The sequence below is a fragment of the Protopterus annectens genome, chromosome 10.part0 (genome assembly GCF_019279795.1).
Source record: "Protopterus annectens isolate FY-2018-M chromosome 10.part0, PAN1.0, whole genome shotgun sequence".
Taxonomy (NCBI): Eukaryota; Metazoa; Chordata; order Ceratodontiformes; family Protopteridae; genus Protopterus; species Protopterus annectens.
In genome coordinates, this window is record NC_056744.1 from 1,254,533,943 (window position 1) to 1,254,558,268 (window position 24,326).

Genomic DNA, 24,326 nt, shown 5'->3' on the forward strand with positions numbered 1-24,326 from the left:
ATGGGGCTGTGCCACTATGCCTACATGGAAAATCACTCCATGCAGGCATTACTGAATTCCCCCCCAAAGAATGTGCACTTAGTTTAGTGGAAAATTATCTAAGAGAAGAGTTGCTTGATTTAATAGAGATGGATAGACATATTACAATTAATGAAATAAATAGATTACACAAAGTCAATAAGACCCAAAATGTTAGAAGTTTGATAAAACAAATTAACACAGTAGTCATGATTATTCATAGAAATTCATATGATATAAAGAAGTAAATAGGATATATATTACTGAGCAGCTAAATTAACAACAGGTAAAGTTGTACCACAAAGACATAGGGCAATAAGGGAAAGGAAGGGAAGAAATCAAATGCCATCATGGAAGTATTGAATAGAGAAAACTATAAAGCAATTAAGAGAAGAAGTGTCATTGTTAGAAGAATAGAGAAGGGGGAACAGATCAACAAAAATACTCAGAAAGATAGACATTATAAAAGCAATGGACAGTATCAGAACAGACCAGGATGTATCATATACTATTGCAAGTAATAAACTAAAGATATCAGCACAGGCAGAAAAACTTAGAGCATATGCAGATAAATATAAAGAAAAAGTGCAAAATAAGCAATTCACTGATGACCCAAAGCCAAAAAGTTGTATAGATAATTGGGGAAAAAGGTAGAAAGGAATAGAAATACCACCAAAAAAAGGAGAAATAGACACATTTTGGAGCAGTATCTATTAAGACCCCATGGAACATTACAAATATGCTGAATGGATAGAAGAAGTGAAAGAAATAATAAGAAGATGACATGTACAGGACATGAAATGAGATGCAGTAGCCACCAGAGAAATGGAAACAAAATTAAGAAAAGCTGCTAAGTGGAACCCCCAGGCCCAGATTCAATGCCTAACTTCAGGCTATAGGTATTAATATCTTTACACAAAGATTTAGCCCTGAGTAAGAATTATTTATAAGCACGTCGAGAACAAACACCAACCTGGTTAACAACAGGAAAAATGATACCTCTCCTTAAGAGTGAAACTACAAGCTATCGTAAAAACTATAGACCAATAGCTTGCCTTCCAACAATACAAATTGTATACTGGAATTAATGCTGATAGAATTTACAGTCATTAAAAAGAAAACTCATTCAAAGCAATAGAAAAAAGGGGTAATAAAAGAAAGTCATATGGTACAAAGGATCATTTGTTGTTAATTAAAGCCATAATGGATAATTGTAAAAAGGAGAAGAATCTAAGTTTGGCATGGATAGACAACAAAAAAACATTTGCCCTACATTCATAGCTAAAGAAGTGCTTACAGATCAGTTACATTACAGTGACCATGAAATAGTGGCAAACCACTTTGCAGCTAAACCATGATAAAGGACAAATTATTATCCCAGGGGGATATTCCAGGGTGACTGTCTCTTCTGCTCTTTTGTCTTGTCCTTAACCCATTAATCTGTCTACTTAAAAGATTAGGCCATGGCTACAGTTTGATTCCCAGAAAACAACAAAGTATAAAAACTTCTCAAGTTTTTCTGATAATGTAAAACCGTATAGTTCATCAGATGATGAACTGAAAGCACAACTGTAAGTGATCAAAACTTTCTCAGATTATATAAAAATGTCCTTTGGTCTGGATAAATGTGCAAAATCAACCTTTAAAGCAGGAAAGCTGCAGTACCAAGAAAATATCAGGCTAGGATAGAAATGTGATATAAAGTACTTGAGCAGGAAGGAGTGTATAAATATTTGGGCATTGATGAAAGATCAACAAAAAAATGAACAAATGTGAACAAAACTTAGGAATATTTTAGAAGACTAAAATTAATATGGAAAACAGCCCTGACATCTAGGAACAAAGTCGAAGCTATAAAACAGTTTGCTCTTCCTGTTCTAACTTACAGTTTTAGGGTGATTGACTGGCCTCTAAAAGTATTTTATCAGTTGGATAGGAAAACAAAAAACATGCTTTATGCTTATCAAATGATTTATAAAAATCAGTGTAGACCAAGATTATATATTCTCCATCATGAAACAGGTATGGGATTCTTCAAAATTGTATAGGTCTGCAATCATAGAATTGCATACATATCTGCTGACCTCTCAAGACCCAAACATAGTAAAAGTTTTAAAACATGAGGAGAACAAATCTAAGATTAGTTCCCTGCTTAGTTTAGCAGATGCATATCGGTGTCAAGTAGGAATGGAAATCAAACCAGAAATAGACAAAAATCAGGCAGCAAGTGAATGTCTCAAAAAAAGAAAAAAAAGAACATAAGGTGAAGGATCAGATGAGAAGGAAAGCAATGTAGAAAGAGCATAAATATATTTGCAAGTACAGAAAACTCCTGGAATAACTCCATGTTGATAAGGATCTGACTCAGGAATGGTTAAGGAGAGGTGAATTTAAACCTAAAGTCGAAAGTTTAACATTGACAGCCCGGGATACTGGAGTACATACATATTGGTTTACAAAGTCCATTGAACACGTTGGAGAAGCAGATAAGTGCAGGTTTTGTGAAACAAAGTTAGAAACCGTTGCACATCTTGTTGGTGGGTGTGATGCACTAATGGCAGAGGGCCTTTATAATGAAAGGTATAATAATTTGGCAAGACTGTCACATTAGGGATTATGCAAACATTACAATACTGAAGTATCTGAGAAGCATTTCAAAGCATTAGAGAAAATTATGTTTATATCACCTATTACCAACGGTTCAAAAATAGATGCAAGAAAACAAGACAGGGTAGTCCATGAAAAGAAGACAAAAGTAGTATAAATCATTGAATTGCTACACCCAGTGATTACTGTGTCTTATGTAAAGAGAGCGAGAGACACAAAGTCATAAGATACCAGGATTTGCAGGCAGAAACAAGGGCAATGTGGAAGAAGGATACCCAGACAGTTCCAACAGTAGCAGGAGTAATGAGTCTCATAAATAAAGAATTTACAGTCATATTTAGATATGCTATCAATATATGTAACTCTGGTTTACTATTGTTTGTTCGAACAGCAAAACATATTTCATTTGAAACAAAGAAAAGTAAAACCGAACACAAACATTCCGAATGGCCACATTGTTAACCCAAATGATCGATACATTTGAGTCAACATTGTTACCAAAACCATCACGTGATACCCGTATAGGAGCTGATGTAAATTAGACTCCTATATGACATATCACCTTTGCACCCCCCTGCACCCCCCTGTGGGGGGCTGCACCCCCCCACACCCCGACTACTAATATATTCTAACTCCAAGATCGCACTACAATGGGGCTATGGATGAATTTTCTATCCCCACTGTACCGCGATCTCCATGCAGATAGTCGAATGCACTTATGCGAATGCACTACTGCATTTGCATAAGTGTATTCGACTATCCCATCTATTTAAATTTTGTGCACAACATTCTGATTTTCAGCAGCAGTGCTGCTGACAGGCTGTCATTCACACAAATGATAGTAAACCATGTAACTCCATATCAATCACAGAAGGTGTCAGTTTGGGGCACATTGTAGGTGCTGCAACAATCACTTCTGGCTAACATCAGTGATTGAAACAATACTAATTTCATGAACTTTAATCATACTTTAAATTAGGAATGGGTCCATTCCCATCATGGTATTAGAAACCCAAAAGACTTGGAGAAATTAAATGGGAGAACTATTACTTCAGAAAGTCTAAATCACAAATATGAAGGGATAGTGACAACATATTAAAGCAAGGGATAATGTAGGCATTAGTCTACATTTCAGTTATGACAGTCATGAAATCCTATACAGTGAACATTGCATCTTGCAGACTAATAAAACTGAAAGGGTAAAAAGTGATGAGACAAAAGGGAAAATGTGAGAGAGATAGAGAAAGAGATTGAGATGGAGACAGGGGGAGAGAGACATACAAATACTTTTGTTTATGGGACACTTCTGACTCTCTTTTTGGTGTGTTAATCTTAGTTTTTCTCATAATTAATCGGTCATGTTCTGCCCAACACAGTATCTGCAATAGGGAACAAGCAGGGGTTGGGGGTAGAAACAAGATTTAGACATAAACAGGATAATGTTGTTTGATAACTTGACTTTATGGGGCTGTAAAATGTTTACAAATGCTTTAATGCTCCACTGTTAAAATGCTGTGCTATATTTGTTTTCCTTTACTTGCTTGAGGGAAATAAAGATATTTGTACCTGTATAAAATAATAGTTTGATATACTTTTGGACTCAAATCATTGACACTATGTAAAAACAGAAGTCTTCGGACATGGGAATTATCACAACACACCAGTTAGGAACTCTTACTTCATGAAATGCAGCAGCCTAATAAATGTTAGAGGAACTCTGTCAAAGTAGTGCCTTTACTCTGTATTCCTATAGCACAATAGGTTTAAGCACATTTGTGTGGAGATAACTGGACTGGTGTGGGTGATGGCAAAAATTCACTGGTTTCTGCCATAAGACCTGAAACACCATTCACAGTCACTCGGCAATGGTGCATGATGCCAATCTCCATACAAACCCGAGTACAAAAAATGAAGGAATTTTTGTATGGGCCATTTCTGGCTGTGTGTGTTGTGTGTGATTCTATTTTTGACCACATTAAATGCATGAAAGGGAGTTGATAGGACAGTGGTAAAAATGGGGGCAAGCATAGGTGAGGACACAGGGGCAAGAATAAAAGCATGTGCAGAATGGTGATGGAAGAGCATCATACCTATACACTTCTTCGCAACATAAATGTAGATTTGTAAACAGAATTCGATGAATTTGGAGAGTCATCACATCAGTTATGGGTGCAACAACAGAATAACGATGTAGGAATTGGGGCAAATAAATTGTCAAGAAGGCACAAGGGTGAAGTGGAGAGCTAAGAAGCTTTTTTTTTTTTTTTGTGGGAAAGGTTCCCATTTTTTTATTACAGAGAGGACTGGTGTGGTGGTATGGAATAAGAGGTTCAGGTAGGTTGAATAGGTTAGGTAGCAGGTGCAGACTTACAGTACATACAAGACAGACAGGGATAATGAAGGGCATAAAATGTTGGGGGACACCATGACTGGGTATAGATATGGGACATCAGACAAGCATCACATCCAGCATGAGTGAGGTGAGAATCTAGTCCTCACCTGCAGAAATATCATCACTGTCTGCCGTGGGTTATTGCTGGACATAGCATAGATTTTGCAGTCTAATGCAAGATCTTTTCAACTCTGCCAGTTTGGGCATAGAGGCCCCGCCCCATGATGAATTCCATCAGCCCTACATCCAGTACTAATCCTAGTGTGTACTACACCATCAGTAGCCAGGGCAGAGCTACTTCAAGCAGATGGAGCAGGTAGACCAGGAGTTGTAGAAGCAATGCTAACAGGTAGTAACCCAGATATGCTAGGTGTCTGTGCTGCCAGTGGCAGTGAACCCACTGGTTAGTCTAGCCCACTGTGCTGATGGTCGTTTGGAATGCAGCAACAGAAATGTATCAAAAAAAAGAAAGAAAGAGGAGAAGAGATAGACAGAGAGAGGGAGGGTTGAGGGAGGCAAAACAGAGATAAGATCAGTGCCATGTCACACTTATTTTTAAATAAATAAACAAATATGACATGTAACTATGTTCACCTTTGCCATATCCAGATATGATGTGAAGGCATTAATGTGTTATAAAATAAATCAATCTCAGTGCTATTAGAAATAAATTGAAACAATTATTTAACAATTGCACATTGGATATATGCTTTCCAATTTAATAAATCCAGTTAGAAAAAATTTATTTTTAGAGTCATTTAATATTGCAGTAAATAATTTAGCCATACTATCCAGTAATAAAAACAAATTTCTACTGCTGGGAATTGAACCTGCACATGGCTAAGCTGATTTATTCATTGCCTAATGCAACCATCAAGAGCTATTGAAGCAGGCATGTTTGCCTGATATGAAGATTAGGTATGCATATTCAAGCTCATATGGACTGATGCCCTAAAAAGTATGATCTGGCTTGCAGTCATACCTGATGCACACTTCCCCCATACTTCTTTGAGATGAGACAGTCTCTCCTGATGTGCCTTTATCCAAGGAAATAGTCTCGACAGTTGTGCAGACTATAAAAAGACAGGAAACAAAAGCATGAAGAATAAATGCAGTGCCTAGCAAATACAATGTTATATCATTGACTGGTGATGGTTTACTATACTTGCACACCTGAGGAATGATGGCAGTCTAAAATTCATTCTCCCATCAGCTCAGTTGGTCCTACTTACACCGCTTTATGTCACTGTAATGATGATGAAATTGCTCCCCAGTGTGTCAATGCAAGTTGTACTGGAGATAGCCTTGGCCAAGCTTTTCCAAGCTTCAGCCAGTATAGTCTCCTTGCGAAAGCCTGTGGCTATAGCACTTGATGAGGTGTGTCACAAAATTCCTGGACTCCTCTTCCCACCACCTTTGGGTTCTAAATGGAGCACTGTACTCACCTTCAAATACCATGCCTACTGAAATACATCTAGAACTGTGTGTCTGAATTCCCGTACAAATAAGATCTAGCATGTGCAAACCTGTATCCAAAGATGCACAGCCTCGCTAGCTGGATTTGTGCAACTGAAAGCACAACAATAGCTTGATACTGACATTAGAAATGAGCCTTGCCAGTTGCATTTATAGAACTGACAATACAAAAACAGTTTGGCAGTGGCATTAGAAATGAGCCTTACAATTACATTCATAGGCGTGAAAGCACAAAAATGGCTTGGCAGTGACATTGAGAATGATTCCTTCAAACACCAGTGGCAGTGTGACCTTGTATGTGTGATGTTCACCCTACTTAAACATGTTGCACTGTTCAATAATGAAATGTTCTATGATGTTGGTTATAATCATTGTTATTTAGAGATAAAATGTTGTGAACTGAGACGTAATTGTTGGGACAAAACAAAGATTGACTAATACCACCTGGATGTCAAAACCATCAGAAAAAGAAAGGATTAAATTGGTAAATTTTGCTTAATAACAAAGAAAAGTAAAACCGAACACAAACATTCCGAATGGCCACATTGTTGACCCAAATGATCGATACATTTGAGTCAACATTGTTACCGAAACCATCACGTGATACCCGTATAGGAGCTGATGTAAATTAGACTCCTATATGACATATCACCTTTGCACCCCCCTGCACCCCCCTGTGGGGGGCTGCACACCCCCACACCCCGATGGCAGTCTAAAAGGAGAAATTACTTAGATGTAACTTGAGATATACTCATTTTAACAAGAATGGAGTTATATTTAAAATATGAATTTATGTATGTATGTAATTTTAACTACTCAAAAGTACCAGTGTTCTGTGTAAAATACATTATTCATGGTTATAAACACCTTTCATATGGCTGGAGTTGCATGACATGAGTAATTTATGTTGGGGTAGGTTCCACAGATACTTTATATGGCATATTGTCTTACATACAAAATTATTATCATGTGATGAGTTATAGCATTTTAATTACATATTGTGTACTTTATGCTAATGCAAGTGTATTTTATATTAACTATCATGACTGCTATGCTTAACATAATGCACGTACATAATATGTGAGTTATGTATCAATCAGTAATGATAGCTGTGTAGCCAGATTCATGTATGTAATTGTCATTTGTATTTCATGTCACATTATTAAGCAAGAAATGAGTGACAATACTAATTCTGACCCCCCCTCAGTAAAATTATCAGTAAACAGAATTTGAACACTGCATTAACTGTACTGTCTATTCAAGCTCACTGCAATTGCACCTTGTTAGCTGACTGATACATTTACTTCACACAGTACTATCCAGAGTTCTGATGCCCACACAGTGGTGCCAGGCTCATTTGTCCTGCTGAAGGCAGTCCAAATTACATTTTTCATTTTTGTCTTCAGCTGTAAACTGTCATTGAGCTCTGCCAAGCAGCGTGCAAATACAGAAGTAATAAAAATTTTAAAATAAATAAATAAATTAGAAGTAAACATTACAGTATTATAGGATAGATATAGCACTAAAAAGAGCACTTATGGTATTAGCCCAATAACATTCATCCTTGCAATATCTGCTTGCCACATCAGAACTTGCATTTCTGTTGCACATCATCAGGCCTTATTGTAATGGCAATTATTAAGGAAAGAGATATACGGCATATGATACTGACACAATGTATACTAGTAATAATGATATATTTTTAAAGAGAGAGCAGCCAAATGTCCATTGAAACAAAGTGAGAACCAAAAGTTGAGGGAGCCATCAAGTGGGGATGATAAACTGACTGTGGTAAGTTGTTTGGAACAACAGGAGTGCCAAACTGTCACTAAAATTGATATCCTGTCTTAGTAGATGGTAAACAGGTTACTACTAAGAGAGGCACAGCTTCAGATATAAACACTTGAGGCCTGCAGTGGTTAAAGGAGAGCAGTACTTTCTTGGGCAGTCCACTTCAGTCAGAGCTTTGGGAGGGACACCATTCCAAATAACTTTGGCTGGGGTTCATCTTGAATGGGAGGGAGGAAGAGGAAGCAAATAGGTAGGTGTGTTTGAGGATATTTCTGCAGATGCCCTGATAGGGAATGACTTTGGTAATGCAGTACCTTGTGTACATGCAGTGATATGTAGTCAGGCTTGGAGACAGGCATGTTGGTCTGGTAGCCTGGGGGAGACTAGAAAGATCTCACACCTGAAGCTGGGACTGGTGTAGGGAATGTTTCAGAGAAGGAGCTATCCTGTAGCAGTAAGTCTGAAAGTGAGCCACAGCTGCTAGTGTGTACTGATGTTCCCTTGAACATGGTAACTGCAAGGATGGAGGTGAGTGATAGTATCCAGAGTCTCAGTGAGGCACAGCTGTCGGGGGGTACTAGGCTTCCTGTGGAAGGGGAGCTGGGGAGGGTCACAAAGGTAGAGTTGAGACAGGCTCAACTTACGGATCCTCCATTACAAAGCTTGAGGGAGGTGGCTAAGGAGGCACCTGAGGCTCAAGGAAGAGGGGAGTCTGTATACTGCAACAAGGTTTGTTGTATAGAGAGTGGACTCCTGAAGGTTGGCTAGAAGGTGAGGTAATACAGCAGTTGGTAGCAACTAGAGCTTACAGTCTGCCACTTTTAGCCATAGCACATGACATACCTTTCTCAGATCCCATGGCTATAATACATACTAAGAGATGTATTTTGTAGAATTTTTATTGGCCTGAGATTGCAAAGGATATGGTTGGATATTGTAGGACTTGTGAACAGTGTGAAAAAGTTGGCAAAGCAGAGGACAAGGTTAAGGCTAAATTAATGCCTTGGCCCATTATTGAAGAGTGTTTCAGAGGATGGCCATGGATATTGTGGGACCACTAAGTACTCCAAGTTCTACAGGGAAGAACTATATCCTAGTGGTAGTGGATTATGCTATTAGATACCCTGAGCCATCAGCTCTATTGTCTATTGAGGCAGAAAAGATGGCAAATGTTTTGCTAGAAAGTTTCAGCAGGGTAGGTTTTCTGAGAGATACTGACTGATCAAGATGCCAACTTCATGTCAGACCTGCTGACTTGTTTGTGAAAGTATTGTGGAGTGAAACATCTAAAGACCACCCCCATCATCCCTAGACTAATGGTCTTGTGGGCCAGTTAAATTCTACATTAAAGAGTATGCTACAGGCATTTGCAGACCAGTTTAAAAGGGCAAAGTTAACCGTTAAACACCGTAAGTGTCAGGTGGATATGGCAGAGGTCACTTACTTAAGACATAGAGTGGGGAGTGGTAAGATTAGGCCAGAACTTACTTGTCAAAGTAGAAGCTATTCAAGCATGGCCAATTCCTGTTAGTAAAAAGCAAGTGAGAGCATTCTAGGGACTGCAGGGTAGTACAGGAAATGTGTGCCCAATTTTAGTACAACAACTGCACCCTTTACTGATCTAAGTAGAAAAAAATAAACCAGATACGGTATTGTGGACCATATATTGTGAGCAGGCATTCCAAAAACTTAAAGAGATTTTGGGAGGACCCCCTGTGTTAGCCAGCCCAGATTATAGCACAGAATTTCTTGTGCAATTAGATGCTTCAAATTATGGGGTGGGGCTGTACTTAGCCAAGTTTCCTCAGAAGGAGAAGAGCACTCAGTGGTATATCTTAGTCACAGACTTCAACCTAGAGAAGAATGCTATGAAGCTGTGGAGAAAGAATGTCTAGCCATAGTATGGTCATTGAAGAAGCTGCAGCCTTATCTTTATGGAAGAAATTTCACTGTACTAATAGATCCTAACCCTTTAACATGGCTAAATAGAGTCAACAAGCAAAATGCCAAGCTGCTGAGGTAGAGTCTAGGGTTGCAAGCATATGACATGACAATACAACACCACGGTGGGGTTAATAATGCCAGTGGAGATGGATTGTCCAGAAAAGGAGTGGGTTGATATATTCCAAGACAGACCCATTTTTCTAAAGTGTCATTTTTCAAGGGTCACTTGAAAATCATGCTTAAGTCGGGGGGGGGGGTGAAGAAATCAAACAATGCTATCTGTGCTAGCATGTCAGGCTGAAGTTTTGTACATAATTTCAGATTAACCTGTGTATTATGTGCCAGCATGACTAGCTATGATATTGTAAATACATTCTTGTATGTTAATTAATACTCTGATTGTACATGATGTTTTAAAGAGTTGAACGGCATTCTCTTACATTTCTAACTATGCATGTTTGTGAAGGTGATTCTAACTGCAGGATGTTTCATAGTCAGCTGACCTACAGATGATGTCATCAAAATGTTTCCAGTTGCTCTTTGTTTACTTTCAGAGACTGAAAGAAGGGAAGTAACTTTAATAAACAACTGTCTGATGATTTTAAAACAGTGAAATGGAAATAAGAACTGGAACAGTTGACATTTAACCTAGTCTATAAAAGATCCTGCTGAAGAAAGTTGAAGTCAGTTATAGTAGTTATTCACTTGTGTGCAGTTGAGTTCACAGTTATTGCTCAGTTCAGTTCAGTTCACAGTTGTACTGAGCAGCGGTTACCCAAAGGACTCACCAAGAACTGTAAGCCTGCCTTTGCTCTGTTGTAATATTTAGTTTAGATCAGAGACAGTGGTTTTCAGTTCGATAGGAAATTATAGCTAGATTAGTCAGAGTTTTTCAGAATGTTGGATTTCTGTCCTTCCGTATTAATTTCATTTACCCGGTGATTGAATTCTGTTTGTTTATTGAAATTACTGTTTTATATATTTAATCATTTTCTCATTATTAAATATTTTTATTATCTTACATTGCGACTGATCAATCAGTGCATTCTTTAGTGATTTGAAAGTGCTTATACCTGCCTTGGTAATTCCTGGGCCACTCTGAGTGTATCAGAGGTCTTAAACTGGGACATATTGCTCTGTTCTGTGTAATAAGGGCTGGATAGAAGTATACAGTCCAGTCCCAGGTTATAGAGCATGTTTCTGTTGTCCTCTTAGGGGAAATTTGTGAAATACTATTCCTGCTTAAGTGATGGTCTCACACTGGAGTCAGTAGTGAGGACTGAAGTTTCTTACTTACTGACCCAGTAAGTGATGATAGAACTGATAGTAAGTGATGTCACATTATTTGGTGGCAGTTAAGTGGGATATTAACTGGACGTCACAACTATGACATACAACTGTTGCATAGTTGTTGCCATCTCCTCCATGGTACATGGAAACCAGATAGGAACCCTTCCATGTTGTTACATAACATTTAGAAGCTGATATAATATTTTATAGCTGAGGTCTGTGATACTCATAATATGTCCCTTGTGGATTTCTGAAAAGTACTTGTGTAGCTAGTAAACATATTGCTAAACATAACGTTGTTTCCTGTGGGATGGATTCTCCATGATTTCCCTGTAACCTCAGATGAGGATAGCATAGCTTGCATATTTCCTCTACAGTATCCCTGTCCATCCTGTATTGCTCTACAATTTTTGTATTATGTAGTCCATGATAAGTCAAATTGGGTCCGAACACTCTTCTCCTTCTAGGCCAATGTCTGGTAGCAGAAGCAGCAGTGCCTTGTGTGAAGAAAATGAAAACACTATCATCTGTGTTAACATGTTTGGCAGGAGATTTCTGTATATTCTCAGATTAACTTGTATTGTATGCCACCATGTCTAATTGCGCAAATGTAAATATGTTTTTAAAATGCTGAGTATTTCCCTGTTTATACACAATGTTTAAAGAATCTGTCAGTGTTTTGATACATTTCTAATTGCACATGTTTGTGAGGGAGATGCTAAAGTACAAACTCTCTGTGGAAAATCAGCTGATCAGTAGGTGATGTCATTATGTCATTAGAATGTTCCTGATTGCTAGGTGAATATTTGAACAGATGACTGACAGGAAAAAGAACCTTTTCAAACAGCTGATTGTTATTTTAAAGTAAGACAGTTAAGACTGTTATCCTGGACTATAAAAGAGACTGCTGAAGTCAGTTGAAGGGCAGTTATTTAAGAGTAGTAGTCAATTACAATGCTGTGAAGTGAATACCTGAAAAAGGACTCATCAAAAACTGTAAGCCTGCTTTTGCCTTGCTGTTATGTTTAAGATTAGATCAGGGAATGCATTCTCTAGTTAGAGTAGGAAAGTTTATTTATTGAGATAGAGTTTTTCTAAAATGATGGACTTCTACAGTTAAATTTTATATTTCTGGTGATTGAATTCTGGTGTTTATTGAAAGTTATTGATCTCCATTTTTTTAATAATCATTTTACTTATTATTGAATGTTTTTCATTACTTTACATTGTGGCTGAACAATCAGTGTATTCGTTATACATTAGAGAGTGTTTATGCCGTCACCTTGAATGCCTAGCTGCTTCTGGTCATAGCTATCATTTATTTTGATATTTAATTTTTAATGATTGATCGCCCTTTGAAGGATGTGTAGACTTGTCTGACTCTAGTAGCACTGCTTACCATTTGCATTGGGAGGGGACACAGCTGGAAATCTGAGTGTGTGGGACATTTGAATTTATTTTGAGTCAGTGAGTCAGAGGTCTTAAACTGAAACACATTTCTCTGAAGTGTATAATAAGGGATTACATTTGGGGTGGAGAGAGGTATATAGTCCAGTCCCAGGAAATAGATCATGTTCTCATTGTTCTCTTAAGGGAAATTGTGAAATTTTGCTCTTGTGGGCTCTGTGCTCTGGTGTTTTCCATGACCCTACCACACTGGAGTCAGTAGTGAGGACTGAGGCTCCTTAATTACTGACCTGGGTTTAAGTGGGGGACATCACATATTGCTGGCAATAGGGTGGGATATTAACTAGATGTTACATTATTGGTGGCAGTCCAGTGGGATATTAACCAGATGTCACATTACTGGTGGCAGTCCAGTAGGGTGTTAACCAGATGTCACACCTTGTATCACTGCCTGTTTCACATACAGGTTAATAATAGCAGCAGCAACCCCCTATCATTTTTTTCTAAGCGTCTTTGTGTCTGTATTCCAAAAGGTATTGGAACTGAAGGTAAAAGGGGGAACCAAATGTACAAGTGTACTTTATACATTCCTGAATACTTCTGCAATGCTGAATTGCTTAATTACCATGTATTTCATTAACTTATATCTTCATTAGCAAATTCTGCTGTTTTACCTTGTTTGAGGGCAGGTGCAAAGTGCAGAGATGTTTAATGAATACCAAATAACCAGCTATCATGTGTGCATCCTGCACACAACAGCATCACTAAGTGCAAGCATTCATGAATCTGGCCCACTGTAAAATTTCAAAGAAAATAAAGTTTCAAATGACAATGTAGATTCTCTGATAGTGTTTACCTACATAACAATCAGTGGATACTTCTACTAAAAGTACATGCAACATGCAGGTAATTGCATTTCTTTGTCATCATTTTCAGAAATCAAATTATGAGATGAAAATCAATAGAAAGAAAACAGTCTTCAGACAAAGGCAATGACAACAAGGTTGAAAATAAAAAAAATAGATGTGATATAGGGCAAAAAGTATTGAAAGATAAGCAGAGAATGCAGGCAAAGTAGAAAAAGTATATTGGTATACAGCACAATAATGTCTTACTAGTAAAGTCATATGATTGGACACCCTAGAGTTATTCAAAAAGGCTTTAGAAATTATCATTATATTCAATTTCTTATAGAACATAAGTGATGACCTTTGCATCATCTATAATCATTTTGTTTGGAAATCTAAGCCTAGAATGCACCAGTTAGGTAGCTAACAGCAAATCAGGGAACCTAATATAAAGATAAAAAATCAATAACAGAAAAAAATAAAAGGGATGTTACAGAACACCTGTCAATATGCCATCAACTTTCTTCAGGAATTATTGTTTTATATTTTATATATAGCAAATTGTGAATGTGGAGTTGGTAGATACCCAAAATATCATCTAAAAACCACAGATATACAAGTCATTGAAACTTAGAAATGGGTTTTAACATGGGTCCTGCAGGGTGACAGGTCTATTCTTTTCTCCTTTTTCCCTATTCACTGATTTGCACTTCATTCAGTTTTGGTCAACATTATATGAGTTGATAAATGCCCATATGACTAATATAATGCTGTTTTGTACACACATACACACACACACACACACACACACACACACACACACACATACACACACACACACACACACACACACACACACACACACACACACACACACACACACACACACACACACACACATATACACATGCATACACAGTCCTGTTCTCAGCTCTTGGAAGACAAGCATATCACAAATAACACAACAATCATAGGTTCATAGATGTGTACTAGGCTAATGGCCCTGGAGCCTTTACAAACCTAGCCTATAGGATTACCCTGGCATTGTGCCACCCGACCTTAGTTCCCAGTGCCTCTGTCAAGGAGAGTCACTGTAGTGATCCCCAGTATGAATTTTCTATTTCCCATTCACTCATCATGATTTCTCTTGCAGAAGGTCAGTGAGGTGCTCTGCTTGACATGTATGGGAAGTCTATTCCATAGCATGGGCAGTCTCTGGGTTATGAACCTATCCCTCCAGCTTGTTCTGTTGATTGTGGTAATGAGGTTGAGTCTGTCCATATAGGACAAGTGTTTAAGGCTTAGGATCCTCTTTTGAGGTACTTTTTCAGCCTCTCCAGTTGTTGTCGGTGTCTAGTGAGGTGCACGCCAAATAGGGCATTGTACTCGATGATTGGCCTAATGAGGGAAGAGTAGAGGGAGACAACAACCTCTTTCTTCCTGGATGCAAAACCTTTAGTAATGAGATATGCCACATAGAAGGACTTTCTGACCACAGTGTTAATATGGTGGTCAAAAGAGAGGTTGCTGCCACATAGAAAGACTTTCTGACCACAGTGGCAATATGGTGGTCAAAAGAGAGGTTGCTGTCAACCTGTGTTCCCAGATCTCTTATAACGTCTTCTGTGTTAAGTTGACTACCATCGATGTGGTGATTCATGGGAACTGGGTTTTTCCCAAAGGGGATGATGATGACACATTTTTTGGCATTGAGCTTAAGACCATGGTTCTGACACCAGTTGTTGGTCTCATTCTTTCTGTAGGATGTCAAGATTACTTGGGGAATTAATTATGGCACCCAACTTGCAATTGTCTGTGAACTTTGTCAACCAGAGTCCCTTCATGTTGGCCTGGACTTCAGAGAAGTAGATACCAAACAGGAGAGGACTCAGAACCGAACCCAGTGGGACTCCACTCATGACTGGTTAGCAGTCTGACTTTGAGTCAGCTACTCTCACACTGTGGGTTCTATCTGTGAGCCAGTTTGCAACCCACCTAATGATATAAGGGTTGATGCCTAGCATAGTGAGTTTTTCTATGATTCCTAAGTGGGGAATGGCATCAAAGGCCTTGGCCAGATAAAGGTAGGCTGTATGAACTACATTGCCTTCATCCACAACTCTGGTGACTGACTCAAAGAAGGCAACCAGGTTGAGCAGGCATGATCTACACTTCACAAAACCAAACTGCATGGGATCCAGAGTTTGGAGATTCCCTATATCCTTGTTTATTAGGTCCATGATGATGTGTTCCATAGCTTTGCATATCAGACTCATCAGGCTAATGGGGTAATAGTTCCCAGGGTCTGTAGTCACTCCTCCTTTGTGGAGAGGGATGACTGTAGCAGTACACCATTCAGTAGGGACAAAGCTTGAGGTGAGGCTGTGATTGAACAGGGTACACAGGTGAGGTGCCAGTTCACTTTGTAGTTCATGTAGAACACAGCTAGGGATATTGTCAGGTCCAATAGAAGCTGTAGTCTTGGCCTAGGACAGTGTTGTTTTAACCTGTGCAGCAGTAATACTGGGTACCTGGCAATCAACTGGTATTGTGATTGGCCCTTTGGTGGACGAGAGAGGGGTAAACAATCTGTCAGCCAGTATATTGGCAATATCTGTTGGCTTGGTGTAGGAGGTACCATTGTGCAATAGCTCAGAGCAAATCTGTGTATTGCTGTGGAGATTCTTTACATAACTATAGAAGGTCTTGTGGTTGTCTTTACTATCTGCTGCAATTCTGTTTTCATAGCTAGCTCTAGAGGATTTGATGAAGGATCTCATCTTTTTGTTGAGGCTGATAAGGGAGTTTTTCCAGTCTTGGGACTTCATCTTATTCCACATCAGTTTCCTCCTTCTGTTGTAGAGTTTGTTTATGGTGGGGGACTACCAGATTGGCTTCCTTTTTTTTGGAGGAGAGCATCTTGGTTCTATTGGGTATGGCAAGACGCATGCATTTGTGTACATGTTCGTATAGGGCATTAGTGTATGTTTCAGCAGTCATGCAGCTGTTCTCCAATTGCATAGGTACCATGAAATTAGCCATCTCTGTTTTTAGGAGCCCAAAGTTAGTTTTGAAGAAGTTTTTTATGGTGGTTACCTTTGCGGAGGGGTGGGTGGGATGTGGATTTCCAACGTGAATAGTTTGTGGTCGGATCTAACCAGGGAGGAGTTAACTATTGGTATAGAGCAACGGTCATCCATGTTAGTAATGACCAGGTCAAGGATGTTGCTACCTCTAGTGGGGGTAAGAATGAGCTGGTCCAGGGAATTGGAATTAATGAATTCCAAGAAACATTGGGCAAGTGTATTGGTTCATGAGTAGTTTTCCCAGTTAATGGAGGGGTAGTTTAAGTCACCCAGTATGAGAGTGTTATGGTGGACCCTGATATTCTCCAGGGTGTTTAGGAATGTGGAGTGTGAGTCTTGGGGCATGTTCGGGGACCTATAGTAGGCTACGACCTGAATCGCTGTCTTACCCGGTGTTAACTGCACCTGAAGTATCTATGATATGGTATGTTGGGCTACCAGTCTGGAGGTGTGCACATACTTTATGAATATGGAAACACCACTGCCTTTGGAGCTTTAGTCCAAGTTCTGGGGCCGAAAGGTGTGGACTGAGTTATAGCCTTGTAATGCAGGGGTGCTTTCTGCTACCTTGAACCAGGTCTCTGTTACAGTACAATTGTCGATGTTCTCCATCTTATGGAGTGCTTTGAGTGAGTACATTTTGAGATTTAGACTTCTAGTTGAGCAGCATGACCCTCAGATTACATTTGTTTGTAGCTGTTACAGTAGTAATTTGAACTTTGGAACACCACCTAAAAATGCACTATAGGAGTGGCAAGAGCCTTGGCCAGTATCTGGAATCCCAGGGGTGACTGATGCAGGCCATCTCTGGCAAAGCATCGAGGTCTGTCAGTCATGTTATCCCAGGCAGACAGATACTGGATCCCCTTAGAATGACACCAGAAACTTAGACAATTGTTGAAATCAATCCTTTTCTGCTTATACACTGGTATCATTCTGGGTGATGGTAGGAGGCTGCTCAGGGCTAGGGTCATACCCGCCTGGGCTACATAATCCGAGAGCTCCTCCATGTCTCTTTTCATGTAGTCCAGGGAGGTACGTCTCAAGTCATTCGCATCCACATGTACATGACAGAGTCATATTTGTACCTGTTGTTGAGGGACCTGAGTATGTTGGTTATGTGGTGGATCCTGGCACCTGACAGGCAGCTGACTGTTACTTTCTCCTTATTCAACTTAGTGAGTGGGACATCAGTGTGCCTCACTATCAAATCACCTATGACTAGTGTGTTGGTCATGGTGTTTTGCATTAGGGGATTTGGTTGAGTGGCACACTGTTTAGGAAGGTTATGTGTCTCATGATTAGTGTTGTGTTGTGGTGGTCAAGTGCATTTCTGCCTTGGAGGTCTCTGCTGTTTGGGTAGATTTTTATTGAGAGCCTCTGTGAAGGTGGGTGTCTGGCTTGTGTTTTTATGTGAAGGCAGTGTTGGTGTGTGCTCTGGAGGACTATGTGTTCCATGTGGTGTGGGTTAACTGTTGACCTTCTCCTCTTGACCAGCTATTCCGATCTTGGCTGGAGAGTGCGTGGCTTCCTTTTTGGATATATAAGTGCATCTCTCACAAATCTGTGTATTGGGAGGTAAGAGGAGAGGGTTATCAGTGTACATGAGGCAGTTGCTACATTGCCTCAGGATGCCCAAGTTCACCAGGTTAATAGGAGGAAGCTGAGGGAACTGACCTTTAGACATGCCTGGAGGGGTGGGCATTACTAATAAGTACTGGAGTTTCCTTGTAGAACTTTTAGTGCTGGTAGCACTTTTGTGTGCTACAATAATTGCTACAAGAAGTCTGGTAAATTGCTACACTAATAAGCTAGTAAAGGTGCAGGAGAGGAGAGAACTAGCAGATCTCAGAAGCTTACAAACAGTCCAGGATACAGCAAATCTGAAAGGTATTTTGCATAAGATGTTGTGTCTTTCAGCTTTTCCTGGTTCGGGGTCGCCACAGCGGAACTCCGGTACTCTAATGATTGGCAGTAGATTTTTACATGACGAGTTGCCGGCCCTGACGCACAACCTTCAATGAAGGATCCCCATTCACGCATGTCTCCACACAGAAGACACTCTAGCTGAGATTCGAACAGGACAACATCTTACTGTGAAAAGGTATTTTGCATAAGTATTTAATGTAAATTGGTTTTGACAATTGCCTACAGCTTTGTCAATGCAATCTATTTTTAGTTTACTAACAGCGTCTTAAATATCATTTGCAAATTTATTTGCATCAGCGAATAAATAAATTGAAGAGGAAAGACATTCTACCTGATGGGTCTACTTTACAAGATCTAAATACTACAATCCCGTGATCCATATAACTGAAACTACAATGCTGAAGTTTCATATGACTGAAACTTCACTGAACTGACTTTTACAAGACTGAAAGTTTAAAATGCCGGCTTTGCTAATGAGTTGAATTGAAGTTTTTTTATGTGTAGTACACGGACTAAATGTAAGTAACTAAAAAACACTATTGAATATTTAGTGTGGCATGTCGGTTAATGTTGTTAATGTTTATTTAGTAACAAAAAGGCACAGTATGACCATCTATGTAAAACAAGGTTTATTACTTCAAGCTTTCGAGTTGAAACTCTTTTTCAAGAATGAATCAGTACATTAATACTACAGAATAAATATAGAACACCAGCCAATCACATAACATATCTCATAAACACATTATATAATTACACAATTTACATAATTAATATAGTTGACTAAGCCTAGTTCACTATAAATTTCATTAAAAACAATGGTCAACTTAAATTTCATTACTACCTAAAAAGTTCCACAGGACAGCAACAGTACTCTAACATACACTTGTCTTAAATTCAAAATGGGTTTAATACTATTAGTTTTATTAAACCCTTGATAAACATCAGATCTAAAAAAGTTTATCCATTTGTATTCTGCTCTCTCTGTGGCATTCACAGTGTCCCCCCTTCTTGTCTTTGCAAACTCTCTGCAGTTTCCTAAATTTAAATGTTTGTTAATTTCACAGTGTAAAATATGCTTACTAAGTGCATTTGTCTCAACTCCCCTTCTTATATCAGGTAATTGGGATACAATTCTCTCCTTGAATTTACAGTTAGTTTTTCCAATGTAAAGACACAAACATTTTTCACAGTTAGCCAAGTAAAGTAAATTTTCACTATTGCACGTCCCAAATGCCTTAAAAATAAAATTAACTTGTGTTATAGGATGTATAAATCCTGTTTCCATATTAATGAACTTACAAAAGGTGCAGTTATAACAGGGGACTGTCCCTTTATTAAATCTATGTAACTCTTCATGTTTATCAAAATCTTTACAGCAAAGAAGTTGTTTGAGGTTCTTCTCTTTCTTATATACAAAATAAGGCTTTTCTCCTGCTATTTTCCTAACATTAACATCAGAACTAAGAACAGTCCAATTTCTTTTAATTATAGACTGAATCTGCCTAGAATGTCTGTTGTACTTCATTATATATCCTAATTTATTAAACTCAGCTTCTTTCACCGGGCTGTTCTTCTGGGCATTATTGGCTTCTCTAAGTAAATATGGTTTAGCCACACTAGGCCTTTTAGATTTAACAAATACGGGTCTATTTTATGCACTCGAAACATGAAAAACCTGAATCCGAATAGCATAACACATAAGGAGTGAACCGTGAATACATCGAACGAACGAAACCGCAAAAGTGGAAATATCGAATTCGCATAGTTGGCCCATCTGCGGTATAGCTCTGTAAGGTAAGTGTGCGATAGTTACAGACCTTAGGGTTAGAGAGGGGTTAAGGTAAGTGCATAGGTAGGTAGTGTATGTAAGGTTTTGTGTAGGTAATGTATGTAAAGTTTAGTGTAGGGTTTTGTTAAGTCTATGTGTGTGGAATATTTAGTTTGTTTGGGTATAGCTCCGTAGGGGAAGTGTGCAGTAGTTACGGACCTTAGGGTTAGAGAGGCGTTAAGAATAGTTCATAGATAGTTTTGTATGTGAGGTTAGTGTTGGGTTAGCAGTAGGGTTTTGGTGCTTTAATTTAGGGTTAGAGGTAGGGTTTTGGTGTAGGTATGAGTTTTTTTTATTGTGTTTGGGTAGGTAGTGTGTTGCGGGTGGTAGGTTGGCCAACTATGACGGTTCGTGGTTTTAAATTTCGCTCTTTAGTACATTCAACATATTCGCGGTTTGCTCTTTTATGTGTCGCGCTATTCAGATTTGGGTTTTACGTGTTTCGAGCGAATAAAGTAGACCCACATATTCTACATTCTTAGTTAATAAATCTCTACTATAACCTCTTGCCAAAAAGTCATATGTTATAGCACTAATTTCAGCTGCAAACCCTTCTTCAGTGGTGTTTAGCCTACTGGCTCTCAAAAATTTACTTTTTACTACACCCTTATAAACATGAGTGGGGTGCAAACTGGAATTATGTTAGTTGCTTGTACCTCTTTCCTATATATAGATGTATGAATTTTACCATCAATATTCATCAGTTTAACATCCAAGAAAGTGATTTCCTCTACTGAACAAGACATTTCAAACTTAAGGAAGCTGGTGCTATTGTGTTGATGTTCAACAAATAGCTCCAATGCCTCCTTGCAACCTCTCCACAATAATACTATGTTATCTACAAAACCTTTATAGTGCATTAAAGCACTATTATAGTATTCATTTTTGTTTGAATCAAAAATAGTGTATTCTTCCCATGTAGCCAACACTATGTTAGCATAGCTATTTGCTACAGGTGTGCCCATGGCTACACCTGAAGTCTGATGATACACATCATCCCCAAACATGAAAACATTATTTTGCAGAACAGTCTCCAGTAGAGAACATAGCAGTGAAATTTTATTTGCTGTAAAAGTGTTGTGCTTAACTAGAAATTCTCTAACATATTCAATACCTATATTGTTAGGAATAACCGTAAATAAGGACTTAATGTCCATAGTTACAAACAACACATTTGTCATATTCATAGCCAAAAACATTCTCAATGACTCTAAAAATTCACCAGTGCCTTTTATATGGGACATACTGTTTCAATAGAGGTTTAAGTGGCTGGACTAAATATTTTGAGATTGCTGTAGTAGCCCAATGTTTTCCTGAGACTATGGGACTCATGGGGGGGGGGGGTGAAGCAAGTTTTTATGGAGCTTGGGCAACCCATATATAACTGGGCAGACAGGATGTTCTATGTAGAAATAATTATACTGCTCAGGAGTAATTGCTAACTGCATTAAATAGTCATACAATTCAGTGTTAATCCTATAAATCATTCTCTTCAGCTCTATAACATTTATAACCTTAAATGTTGCACTATCATTTAAAAATTCATAAATCAGTTCTTCGTATTGTTGTACATTAAATATAACTGTTCTCCCACCTTTATCATCTGGTTTCAGTATAATGTCAGTCCTTTTAACTTGAAATTAAGACAAGCATATGTTAGTTAGAGTATTACAGTTGTCATGTGTAGCTTTTTAGGTAGTAATGAAATTTGTTAAGTTGGCCATTGTTTTTAATGAAGTTTTTAGTGAAATAGCCTTACTCAACTATATTAATTATGTAAATTGTATAATTATATAATGTGTTTATGAGATATGTTATGTGATTGGCTGGTGTTCTATATTTATTCTGTGATTTTAATGTACTGATTCATTCTTGAGAAAGAGTTTCAACTCAAAAGCTTGAAGTAATAAACCTTGTTTTACATGGATGGTCGTGCTGTGCCTTTTTGTTACTGGATTTAATTTTGTATTGGTTCACCAGTATGTTTAGTTGTTCTACACCTGCTTCCTAGACTTTGATTAATGTTAAGTTAAGTATAACTTTAGAAGAAGGCAATAAAGTGTTGGTCATTGATGTATAAATTTACCTTCTGATGAGAATTGTTTATAATCTGTTTCTTCAGTGTAGAGTACTACATTGGTGGAGGGAGGTTAACATGCCATCACTATATTAGAACAATGCATCCCCTGGGCAGTCTCTGTACGAGTGGACATATCTTCTGTGACTGACGTTCCCCTCCAGTTGAGCAGAACAGGAAATTTGCTCATTTCTGCACTGTAGTGCAATCTCGGAGTTGGTATATTTAATTTACAAGGAGTTTGGGGGGTGCACCCATCAGCAGTCACTGGTCTGGTGTGGCAGTAATATTGTATTTGCTGAAACCAGTGTAAAAGCAATATTACCACATTTTATGGTTCTGTGTGCATGAGGGGCAGTTGCAGTGCAACAGTAATGAGTTGGCCAAAATTGCTTTCACTTTCTGTCATATCACTAGCTACGCCATTATGCTTGGGAGATGTAGTGTATTTAACAGTAACAAGTTGGCCATAATTTCTTTCATAACATATCACAAACATAAGCCTTGCACATGTTATGTGCCTATTTTTGGTGGTTTGGCAGGAGCAGGATCCGTATGAAAGCAACTGCTCAGTGTCATAGTGGCACAGTGAGAAGCTTTGTCATTTCCCAGGGCTTTACTCTAGTTGAGTTTTTTGCTGTGGCTTTTTCTGAGTAAAGTCTGTACACCCTCCCTGTCTCTGTTTGGGTTTCCTCCAGCACCCCAAAGACATGCTGTAGTTGAACTGTCATTCTTTCAGTTTCTATTAAGGTGAGGGTGCAGTATACCTTGCTTGTCAGGGTCAATGTCAGTATTTGCGCGCGTGTGTGTGTGTATGTGTGTGTGTGTGTGTGTGTGTGTGTGTGTGTGTGTGTGTGTGTGTGTGTGTGTGTGTGTGTGTGTGTGTAAAAAATCACCAATTTTTATTCATAAAACAAATGTCCCTGCCAAAACACCAGATAAACGCTCGAAATCCAAGGTAAATGGTAAATAAAACAGTCACAGAATTAATGGATTCAAAGCAAAGCAGGTATCTTTCAAACAGAATTTATTGTCAAAAGACAGACAATATATGTTTCTCGGTCACATTAGCGCTTTCACTCATAGAGCTTCTTCAGATCATGAATAAACAGACCAAATACATTGCAAAATATATATGCTACCCTATTCAACTTGTAAGCCTATCACATTCATTTACTAATCAAGCCTTAAAGTAAAAGGTATGTATAGACACATATATTACATTAAAAACTAACTAAAATCCTCCTTCGAAAATCTACTATCTGCATAAATATCTAATTCTCTCATATTACAAGATGCATATAAAGTACATATAAAATACATGTAAAATACTGCTAAATGTATTTTAAATACTCATAAAAAGGGGGAAGAACCATGACTATGTGGACATCTAAAATGACTGAAAGATGTATGTGTATATGTTTAATTATACTGAAGGAATAATGATGATGTGACCTCTATTAATATATATAAATATTCATCATATCAATTTTACATGCCTTTTATTTCATTCATTTTATATTTCTACGTTTCCTAAGCGCAGGTTTTATTGAGGCTCTTTCGTTAAGTCCTGAGCCTCTATCTGCCCTCAGCCTAATTATCCAGTTACTCTCTTTGCTCTCTGTGTGATTCC